This window comes from Mya arenaria, chromosome 11, assembly GCF_026914265.1.
Source record: "Mya arenaria isolate MELC-2E11 chromosome 11, ASM2691426v1".
NCBI lineage: Eukaryota > Metazoa > Mollusca > Bivalvia > Myida > Myidae > Mya > Mya arenaria.
Genome location: NC_069132.1, coordinates 62,030,613 through 62,041,576, shown reverse-complemented (window position 1 = coordinate 62,041,576; position 10,964 = coordinate 62,030,613). Strand labels below are relative to the sequence as shown.

General features: G+C 33.9%; 2 long non-coding RNA genes across 2 annotated transcripts; both read left to right on the top strand.

Annotated features, from left to right (window-relative positions):
* The first annotated feature begins 225 nt into the window (after window positions 1-225).
* LOC128208094 (uncharacterized) lies at window positions 226-3,571 on the top strand. The gene is made up of 3 exons (XR_008256840.1): window positions 226-857; window positions 2,618-2,704; window positions 3,434-3,571. It is a non-coding gene; the product is annotated as an uncharacterized LOC128208094 (long non-coding RNA).
* Window positions 3,572-5,783: 2,212 nt separating this feature from the next.
* Window positions 5,784-9,535, top strand: LOC128208091 (uncharacterized). Its single transcript, XR_008256837.1, has 4 exons — window positions 5,784-5,839; window positions 6,857-6,933; window positions 7,932-8,034; window positions 8,925-9,535. It is a non-coding gene; the product is annotated as an uncharacterized LOC128208091 (long non-coding RNA).
* Window positions 9,536-10,964: the final 1,429 nt, after the last annotated feature.

The following is a 10,964-nucleotide window of genomic DNA, read 5'->3' as shown; positions in this document are numbered from 1 at the left end:
CACAACTCTACAAACAGCACAGTGCATAAATACTATATATATATATATATATATCTACTACAGATATTAAGGTGACCATATATATATTAATCTAGGCATTATGGGGACCGCTGGATTAAGGCGACAAAAAATGGTCTCCTTAATATTTTCAGTCCAGATTTGATGTATCAAATGTCAATAAAAATGTCCATTGATAGTAAGTTGATAAGCTTGAATGTTTATTTACGAGATCATTTCATTGTTTTAAATCTTATTATCTTTTAATATCAAAAAAAATATTCTTAAACTTTTGTGTGTGTATATTTGTGTATCCATAAAAATAGCTATTAAGGCGACCAGGGAAAAAATCATAATTTTGGTCAAAAATAGCTATATACTAAGCATTTTTTATTTGTTTTACTTTATTTAAAGCCTATTGTATATTATCCCGAAGTTTCATTCCATAAAAAACAGAAATAAGGAAATTCGATATTTCGTGTACCATCAGCATCCAAATTTTCAAGTATACAGAAATTTAACTTTCCGGAATATAACGGAAATTTTCGGGTATCTCCGTGGTACCATCTCCGTGCAATTATGCAGTATGGCGTTCATCTCTTACGGAAAGAGAATGGTAACTTGGTAAGTGTTTAAAATACATATTCAACGTTTTTTTTCGTTTATTTTTATGACTTTTGTACAGTAGTATAAATCGTCCACCCTTTGGATGAAAAGCAAATGATTTATCCGGATTTTGTTCATCCGAAACTAAATCACTAGTATCAACATCCGGTGTAATTTTTGCTTGTATTTTGGAGAAACTCGATTGATTTCTAGCAAACTTGGTTTACCACTACATCGTCGCTTATTATTATTTGGTATGTTCCAATCTAAAAAGGGATTTGCTCCCTTAACATCTCAGATTTTAATAAATAAAAGACGAAATGATACAAATGCCTTACATTATTTCATTCAGTAAAGAGCATGCAATGGCATAGTGGTTGGATTAGATAATCTGACAGCGGTGCTGGACGTCAGGAGTTCAAATATTGTTGTGAGTTCAATGTACCAAAAGAATACCTTTGGAATACACAATTATCTATAAAAATGGCAGAGCGAATTGCCCATATTGTAGTAATGTCTTAGATCCAGCTTGGATAACTTGGACACAGTAAGCGGTTCACACCAAGGGAAATTCTCAGATTAAACAGCGCTTATGAACTTGAACATTACATTTTTCATTGAGACAAAGAAAAAACACTATTGCTGATCTTCTGAAAACAAATCTTGGATTTATACTAATCACCACCAAAAATTTAATTTTAATCACACAATGTAAACAACTGCGCCACAGATCTTATCTGTATGTTTAGGGTTTTTAAAATTTAGCAGTTAAATATAGATTAGCATACTGGTAGGTCTGGTTGGTCTGTTGCTTTAGATGCTAAGTAAACATAATGTCAGTGATTTCATCACTATTTCTATTAAAATATCAGTTTTCTTCTTCAGAGCTTCTCACATTTGCACCATTTTTTTACCATTTGAATCATAAAAAGATAACAAACAAACACGGATGGAACATTTGAAAATACAATTCAGTTGGTTTCTATTTTCATGCTCATTTTTGCTTAAAATTATTCTGCTTGAATGTGATTTATGTTGCTTAAATTTGAACTTAACTCTTTGTGAATATTTAAGGAATGTAAGGGGTCAGATTTCAGATTGCTCATTATTTCTGGAACACTAAATACTTTATTTGATTGTGTACACTGCACTTTCTTGTTAAGCATTCATCCAAATCATTTGGGTAAATATTGGCAGAAAAACTGCTTTTAGATTTATACTGGTCATCAAAACCGGCACTGACAAAACATAAGATGTGTTTAATTAATGTGCGGGAAAGAGGTTTAAAGGTGTCCGCCCACAACAAAATGCTTGCGGGTCATAGAACTCCTTCAATTAGTTCTTGAAAAAAAATGATTCTCTCAGGTAGCGTTTGATTATGTGTACATTGTATCCTTGTATGTATTTTCAAGTGTACACATGATTTATATAAGGTTTGTACAATTTTAGTTTTATTTAAATTTTAAAATTTTGACATTTTTTTTAAGATTTGCCTGCCCCTGTCTAAACACTTAAATTCTTGGTCTTTGGACTATTGTCTGCAACTTCAAAACACACTTTTTGGAACAGGACACATTTTTCTGATATTTTATCCAGTTTGACTGCAATATAAGTTGTATTTATCAATCAAGTAAAAAATGACATTTATTTTTCCATAATTACCTGGTAGTTATTTGTTAATTTGTTTTAATTCATGGATAGGTTTATTGCGAGTGTCATGGAAAGCTGGAACTTTTCAGTACACAACATGCAAACTGAGAATGAACTGTGTGTGCCGGCTTTGTGAACAAAAACGCAAGGCGGCTATGGTAAGTTGCGTCAAGATATATCCTTGGGACCCCCCCCCCCCCCTGGACACGCAATACAATTCGTGTTTCGCTGATCTGTTGGCTGGGATCAGATCATCCATTTGGGGATTTAGATATGTTACCCCAGCCAACAGGCTGCATGTTTAATTTAACTCAATACTAAGCTTTGTTTTAGTGCGAACATCAACATGTTTATCTAATTGCAGTTGCTGCTTGGGACAATAAAGTTAAGTCAGCAACCGTCTACCAGACTGCAAGATTCATCTCTTCCAAAGGATGTCGTACCTTTCTAGGTGGGTGTGCATTGATTGATTGATTGATTGATTGTGAGTTTGTGTAAATGAATAACTGTGAAACCATAACCAAATGTTGGGCTGTAAAGGTGTGTATGTGCATGTTTCACATATTCTCCATCCTTTTGGCATACTGGACCGTCATCAGACACTCTGCCATGAATGTTAGAGAGTTTAAAGCTATTTCTTATTTTCCTGTGTAACTATATTGATGTTAGATTAAATTTACGCCGCCGTGTTACTGAGTAACAATTTGAAATTGGGCCAAAATCATCAAGCTAGAGCTTTGCATAATCTTTTTCAAACTTCTGCAAGATTTCTGCCCTTGACAATATTTGCTCGCAGCCCCCCTTAAAGTTGCACTTCGTTCAGTATTTGAAAGCTTACGGATACACTTTTTTGTTAATTTGAGATCTTAATGTGGCTACTTCTAAGTAAATAGATGCTCAAAGCAACTGGATGCTCTGGGTGTTCACTGGGTGACAAAGGCTACACAGTATTGGTTGTTTCTTTTTTCTGAAAAGATGTTTCTAGTGAATTGCCCAGTTGCAGTGGTTTTGACGCCACAGAACCAGCATAGCTCCATGACAGATATATATGTTTTCGTCATTGATGTCAGTACTGCTGTATTGGAGGCCTCACAATTTCTGTGTGGAAATGTCATCACTCATAACGGCGTATTTCTAGCATAGCTTTCATAAGTGCATGGCCATTCTATGTCATTTTCAGATACACTGTGTTTTGTGTGGATAAGAAATGCAGAGTGGTACCACCAATCACCTAAGCCACCATTCCCCTAACAGACAATAGGCTCATGGGGACAGTTCCTGCAATTTACAGAAAAGTTCTCAATTGTAGCCCTACGAACTTAAGGTAAGCGATAAATCTGGATTTCAAGATATCTCTGTACTCACTGTAAGTTTATACTTCATTTGAACAAAACATAGGGCCGAATTCAGAACAATCACTCTCACTCACACTCAATGAGTTAATCCTCTGTAATCACATAACAGTCGAGATATTTTCGAGTGAAAGGTATATCCGTATTCACAGGTGTGAGTGAGACTCAAGTGTTTTGCGTGAGTGGGACATTTGTGAGTGCTCGGCTAGGCCACATGAACCGCCCTCGAGGATTGGTTGTGAATAGGAATTGAATGAGTGTATGTGAAAAAAGTACATGGCAAGTAGAAAAGATGAAATATATCAAATATTTGGAACAAATAAGGGACATGCTCGTTCCCAGACAATATTTAAGAGACCGGGATAATCCATTGAAGTACATGTTCATTCAATAATGTGGCCATCTATAAACAAAACAAATTCAAAAGGATGCGCCTATCATATATTTGTTTTGTCTCGCAATGATCTTGAACCCCCAGCAATGTTGATGTTTGCAATTCATCAATGGCTGCAAAGACAGGCAGCTAAAGGTACGTGAAGTTAGCATTCTAGCGGCATGAAGTTAGCGGCCTAGCGGCGTGAGGTTGACGGACTAGCGGCCTAAATTTGTTATCTATTTCAAGGTTCAATGGTTTAAATGGAAAATAAGATAAATCAATGTTTTTAGTCGTACATTAGCGGCCTTAAATTGTTTTCTACTTCAGCGCATTTTTATATGAGTTTTCTTCTAAAACAATGCTAAAATAATTGTTTTCCTATGCAAAATACATCAAGCTTGAGCGGTCTTGCGGCGTGAACTTGGCGGCCTGGTGGCCTAGCGGCCTAAAAATCCCCAAAACTCATCCAGCAGCCCATGAAAAGGGGGAAATGCTGATATTCGCTAAAGGATGTTGATTTATGAAAAGGACATTTAATTTATCATTGTTTTAGAAAAGAACGCATATAAAATGCTTTGGAATAGAAAACAATTTTAGGCCGCTAGTCACATGAGGCGGCTAGGCCGCCAGGCCGCTAACTTGACGCCGCTAGGCCATTTCATAGCGTGGTAAGGGAATTGATATGTATTTTCCAGCCTACATTCAACTGGATTATTATTACTATTATTGCTATTACTATTATTATTATTATTATTATTATTATTATTATTATTATTATTATGATTATTATTATTATTATTATTTTCATCATCATCAGCAGCAGCACCACCAACACCAGCAGCAGCACCACCAACACCAACACCACCATATCATCATCAACATCATCATTATTATTATTATTATCGTCATCTTCATCCATTTTCCCCTACATTTCTTGAGTTGTTTTTCACTCCGAGGTGTTATTTCCCCATAAGAAGTAGATTCATTCGCTAATTCTATCCATCTGCTATTTTTTCAACTTCCATTTTTTCAACTTCCATATATTATTTTCAAACGCCCAAGACCGCTTTATGTAGAATACAAAAACAAGATTATATATGAATACATATTAAGTGATATAATGGAAAACGGCTACATATTTAAAACAGCAACAACAATGACAACAAAAAACATGCATTTAAACGTATTTTGCAACAGTTATTTACAACCCAAAACGTTTATTTTTATTAACCAATTGTTTTAAAATGAAAATATCAGTTTTAGAATAACACTTATTATCATTTGTTTGTTGCCATAACTAACAATAAGGTACTCAAATCTCAAATAAACATATGTTTACAATGTATAATGTAAACATCACCATAGTCAAACAGATAATCCGATATGATCATGTAAACATACGTGTATAATTATATACTGTATTGCTCACTTGATGAAGTGGAGTGTTAGCGAGGCGTGTGAATACGAACAGATCACTTGAGTGTCACTGCCCATATTCCACTCAAGTGATCATTTGAGTGTCCCTTACGGGAATGTGGTTGGAGTGTGAGTGAGAGTGGATGTTCTGAATTCGGCCCTTACAATTTCAGCATCAAAATCCAGGTTTAGATCCCAGACCGAACTTTGTCTCCTTCATTAAACTTAATTTCAGATGTTCTATAAGCCACATACATGTTCACTACTTATGACGGATAAGAACTTTCGCAAATTGATTATAAATGCGTTTTCCCAGATTTACACCCTCCTCTTGCAGATACTGCCGATGGTGAAGCTTGGGTGCACCGGACCGGTTTTCCAGCTGTGTGGAATCTCCAGCTGAACTGGGGCCGGGAATTATATAAGACTCCTTAGCAGCATGGTGAGCTTTTGCGTATTTATTTCCAGGCTCATATACCCGGCCAGACTTCTGCGTATAATCTTTCCTGTCGTCATTTTTTTAAATAACGTATCTCAAGTCTTTCAATGAAATCACAACTGTGACACCTTTGGAGACTAGATTTAAATTAAGGAACCATTATGTGTAGAAAGCCTTTTGGGTGATTTAAAATCAAATTAGTAAACAGGATTCTCATGGTTCATGGTTTATAATTGGTCTTGTGGACCTTTCATTCTTTACTTTGGTAACAGCCGCTTAAGTATGTAAGAAGGGGGGGGGGTACAGATGTGATAGTAAACAGTGTTTAATAAGGTATATTTGTTTTTATTTTATCACCAGTTTGAAGGTAATGATTTTGTTAAATCAGGGTTAAGTAACAAGTTTAACACAAACACTGTAACATGTTCTTTATTTCAAATAAATCTATAAATTATCTCTGGAGAATTTAGTCTGATCTCCATTTCTCAGAAAATGTAGCTGTCTAAGTGCCTATTCCATCAATGAGTATCACTGTCTTTAAATTGCTGTTGCAGTACAGTTTAAATAGCAAAAGTTTTATGGCCCTGCTTGTTTGCAACTCCTCATTCATTTTTGTACAGCGAGAAAAGTAAGGGAATTCTAGAGATTTACTAGAATTATGGATTGTTTTTCTTGAGTTACACAGTACATAAGGATTAATAAGTGTGTACACAACTCCTCATTTTATTCCTGTTTATTATTTATATATGTAACATAGATGTGTACAAGACTTAGAAACATGACATAAAAGAGCTCACTTTGATAAATTTTCTCAAAAAAAGATATCTTTACTGTTAAAGTAAGAACTTTTACTGCATAGTAAGTAATGTCTTCTGCTCATCTTTATGACATCATTACATGGAATGGAAACTTCCCAAGATACATTTCCACATGGGGCAGCTCATTTATATATATTGCTGATGGATTGTTTAGAAAGGGACAGTTTTAATTGGACAAAATGTTTTAATCGCCATTTTACAGAGTGCCAGCCAGTCATTGCTGTTCTTGCATTGCTGAGGAGGACAGTCCTGCCAACATAACAGTTTGTTCAATAACAGGTAAAAAACTGGTCTCACTTTACATTTTCAACCACTGCCAGATAATATAATCTTATATAATGATAACTCCTTCTTCACAACTGGTGTTAAATATATAATGATTAAACAAACAGTAAAATGAAAATTATGCTCTTTAAACTCAGAACCATTATTGACTTGTCAGATGCTACTGGTAAATGAACTGGTCTTGATGTCCTTTTCTTGAGATAATAACTATTTGCATATTACCCCGGTACTACTATTGTACATTCAATAGAAAATCGTCTTGTTTGTATTGTTAAATGGCTTTATAATGTTCCCCACTTCCTGATTCTTGAAAATTACGTGAACAAATGACAATCCTACTACCATTTAAAGTTTGATTAAATTTCGGACAAATGTGTTTGTTTTAATTTGCCTTCTGCTTAAGGTAAGGGTATATATACTGGGCAAGAAGTGCTGAATTTCATCGTGAATGACAGTGATTATCCATAGTTTGAATTTGGTTCGGACATGTTTGACGGGAATTCAAAGACATTTTTTTGTCATCATTTACATTGGTTCATTCTAAGATAAAAAATATAACCTTTTTCAAAATGTTTAATCTGTGAGAGTGCAGCTTTAATAGACCTGTAAAGACTTGTCGATGTGAAACTAAACTCTCAATCAAACTTTGGTAAAAGATCAAATGCGGGGCTCCGTGTGCGGCATAGACTGTGTTAATTTTTATTTAATATGATGAAGAGCTAGTTAAGTTATTTTTGTTAAAAGTCTTCATTTGAAGCAAAATATGTTTCAATACCCTGTATGAATTTTCTTCACTGGATATTGATTTATAAAAAACATTGCTCCAGGGTGCGGAGCTATTTTTTGCTATATGTCTATATGGAAAAATCTTCTCCTCAGAAGTCAACTTTGTTCCCCAATGTGCAAGGCACAATCGGTGAAAATAATTTCAATAAAAGTCACTGATTATTTTTATTGTTATTATTATTAATAATAAACTTTTACTATTTCAGGAGACAAACAGAAACACAGAGGTGCTATACATTCTGATGGAAAAACAAAAGCATCTCCCATCATTTTGGCGTGGCTCAGATCAAGAGGAGAATTTTAAGAAAGGTAATAACTGAGTGACTAAGAACATGCAAGTTGCATTGGTTAGAGTGTAAGACCCATCTGCCTTCATAAGAATTGATAATCATCACTGTATTAAATCAAGAAATTGAAACGTAAGTGTCTTGTCTTTTGCAGTGTTTTTGAAATATAATATAATTTAAAAAAAACTAAATTATTATTTAATATGATTGTGAATGTGTGATGTTTTCTTCTGATCATTCACTCTCAAAAACCAGATACTAAAAACATATTTGTAGATTTTTTTGTTTTACTTGTAAATATAGTTTTAAGGTTGTATTTTAGGCAAAGCCTTTTATTCTGCTCAATACAAACTTAAATATTGTAAGAGTTATGGCCCTTTGTAATTTTTTAAACAAATACATTTTTTATGTTTTTGTAAGCCCATTATTAAGGGACTTTTAATATTTTCACCAGCTGCATAATAAAGTCAGACCAAAAGTGTTCAGTAAGTGTCCAAACAATAACTAAGTTAGAATCCTTTCTCAAATCAAGTGAGCGATATAGGGCCATCTCTGTGTTTGTCTGACTAATAAACAATAATCAATCTTTGAGTTAAATTGACAAATATTGTTGTAGAATGTTTTGTGAAGACATACAATTGGATTACTTTTTTGTCAATAGGATTAAGGTTTCTGCACATAAAAATTATTTAGAATTGCATTTGGGTCAGTCGGTTCACGTTCAATATTACTTGCAGTATAAGTGGAAGCAGTGACTTAAAATTAATTACCAAACAGTTTCTGCTCAATTGCTTTGAGTTAACATACGAGTTATGAAACTTGGAATACTAGTTCTTGGTGGCATAAATGAAAGACCTTGTTTTGTCACATTGACTTGTAATCAAGCACTAACTTCCTCTAAATTCTCTTCAGGTGATGGTTGGGCACACACAAGAAGACATAGATCACAGGTGTCTAGCCATATGAGTAGATAGGAGTGTCACACTCTGCCAAACTTACTTCATCAGATGAGCAGAAAGCTTCTCAAGATCCCGCACTGCACACTAAGACATAGTCTTTGACTACAACAAGGTGATGAAAGTACAGAGGTCCAATTGAAATCAATTCTGTGCTGCTGTCATTTCTTCATTCTGGAAGTCGATGGACATGATTTACTATGGCATCAAGTGTGCAGTTTGCCGACTATCAGCAGTCTTGTTCACCAGCTGTGCAACTTGAGCTGGTAGCTTTATTGCTTAAAGCCACTGCATAAGAGGGGGAAGGTGCAGGCTCATCAAAAAGTCTCAAAAGTTGAAACTAGGAAAAGAAGTTTATCAAGAGTGTGAATCTATTTTGAAAACAATCGTTACAATGATTTGGTTTCCTTTGAAACTTCATACATACTATGAATTGAGATGCTTAAATAAAAAACCGCTATTCAAATATCAGGAAACTGCCTTTTTCATACTAAAGGGTAAATGATGTCGCCATTTCCTGTATGTATTTAAATAAGATATGTCTCCACAATTAATATTTTTAGGGAATTTTTCGTAACCTAATGAATGAGATTAAATTGTACAGCGTTATATGAGGTTAATATGTTTTCTCATTCTTTAAAATTGGTGAAAAATTTTCAGAAGATAATTAGACCAGTATCCATTACTGCAATCATACAATCAAATATACTGGGACAAGCCCACTGGGCATATAATATAATTAAACCCTGTTTAGGGGCACAAGGCAAACAGAGTTACTTTCAAACAATAAAGCTGCACTCTCACACTTTGGATGTTTTGACAACTTTTTTCATTTTATGTCTTGGATTGGAACCATCCAATTTTTGCGAACAATTAAATCCCAGATTTTTCTATTTAAGTTAAAACATTGATATTTTTATGCACTTTTCTTAAACCGTTAGTAACATTAATTTTCGAACGGAAATATGAAATCTGCGATCTGATCTTTTGTCAGCAATCTTTTATCATTGGTTTGCAGATAAATACGCAAAAACTTGCTCATTCGAAGACAAAAAAAGTTGTGGAAATGGTATATCTGTGAGGCTGCAGCTCTAAATGTTTAATTGCTTGATTTTACTACTGTATTAGAAATTACAGGGATTGGGGTATATTTTTAGTGTTTTTATTGCTTGTTTTTGATTCATACAGTCATACTTTATACTTCAGGGCACAACTTACAAATAAACAAAACTGGAAAATGGTCATATCAAAAGGTCAAAGATAATGCAAGTTGAACAATCATATTGTTCATGGCTTGTATTTTTGGTATATTTTGTTGCATATGCTATAGAAAAGTTGAAAGTTAAAAATAAATTCATAGTTGAAATGATGGCTTTGAATGATATTGTCAGATGAGAAACGGCACTATTAAGAAATAGGTATAATGGTACTTTATTTATTTTAATCAATTTTAGATATTATGAAAATTATTATCTTATTTTGTACATGAGACCTTTTAAACAGTTATTGACAATATAACAATGTGTATATGAAGCTTTAGATCAAAACTTAAAGCTGCACTTTCACAGATTGTCAGTTTAGACACAAAATTGTCTCAAAATCGGCTGATTTGGTTATCATTCCTTTAAATCAGTCATATTAGATAATTCACAATAGAACCAATCAAAAATGTTTGGTAAAACTGCCGAAAAAGTAATTTACATTAAATTGTTTGTATGCTTTTAGTCATTGTTTGTAATGCTTTTAGTCATAAAACATCATTTTTTTAACATAAATATGATGAACTGCAATCTGATCTTTTTTCAGCAGTCTTATATCACTTAAAATTGGGTCTAGACATTTCTGCAAAAAATACTCCATTTATTGACAAACAATAAAAGAGTACCGGTAGTCAAAACGATCATTCGGTGAGATTGCAGCTTTAAATACACCTTTTAAGACCGCCGTAAAATTCCAATGGTTTGCCTAAATCTTTAAAGCTAGCATACTGTTTAAT